The sequence below is a fragment of the Haplochromis burtoni genome, unplaced genomic scaffold, assembly GCF_018398535.1.
Source record: "Haplochromis burtoni strain Fernald_Lab_line unplaced genomic scaffold, NCSU_Asbu1 Contig_3224, whole genome shotgun sequence".
In the NCBI taxonomy this organism is placed as follows: domain Eukaryota; kingdom Metazoa; phylum Chordata; class Actinopteri; order Cichliformes; family Cichlidae; genus Haplochromis; species Haplochromis burtoni.
The window spans coordinates 647-1400 of NW_024585585.1; the positions used below are offsets into that span (position 1 = coordinate 647).

Below are 754 nucleotides of genomic sequence, written 5' to 3' on the forward strand. Positions count from 1 at the left end.
TGGTGTATAGTTTGAAGTACACACGTTCGACCCAATAATGATAATTTAAAAAAAAAAAAAAAAAAAAAAGGCATGTGTAACATACACGTACTGGAAAATTTACTAGGACTCCCCTATCATGCAACTGTCTTTTTCCATCAAACAGTCATTAAAACAGCAACCTACAGGTATGTTAGCGCACTCATCCCCGACCGTCCGAGGGAGGGGTCACACGTTGAAACAGAGGCGCAAGGCAGCCCAGGCGGGGAAATTTTGCGACTCAATTTTTATATCTGATAAGAAAACTATTCAGATAGTTATTTGTGGTGAATGAACTACAGTTACACTTTCAAGCACCGCATCTGAAATTCAAGCACTTTTCAAACCTTGAATTTGGTTTTTAAGAAGACAGATTAATACATTTGGACTAATGAACACTGCATCAGATGGCTCTTTTACACCACGCTTTATTATGCTACTGTTTAATGCACATTTCCCCCTTTAACTGAAATCACATGGGAAATAAGCTCCGAATTATATCTGAAACAAAAAGAAAGCAGTTACACTCAAAATAAGTTTTATTCCAAAGCCATTTCTTTACATACGTGGTACTAAACTGAGTTCCTTGCCATTATCTTACCAGTTCTGACAGTAAACTGGAGCTATGAGCTTTCCTCACATTAAGATTGCCTTCCATTTACCTGGGTGGGACATGCTCTTCTCCAGCTGCTTTAAAGATTCTCCTGTCAGCATGTTGATCTCATCCTTAAGGCGC

The 754-nt window shown here is 38.7% G+C and overlaps 1 non-coding gene across 1 annotated transcript; it reads right to left on the bottom strand.

The window, feature by feature from the left end:
• Nucleotides 1-426: 426 nt before the first annotated feature.
• On the bottom strand, nt 427-754 carry LOC102299905. The gene is made up of 2 exons (XR_006053941.1): nt 681-754; nt 427-519 (listed from the first exon to the last, which is right to left on the bottom strand). It is a non-coding gene; the product is annotated as a forkhead box R1 (transcript).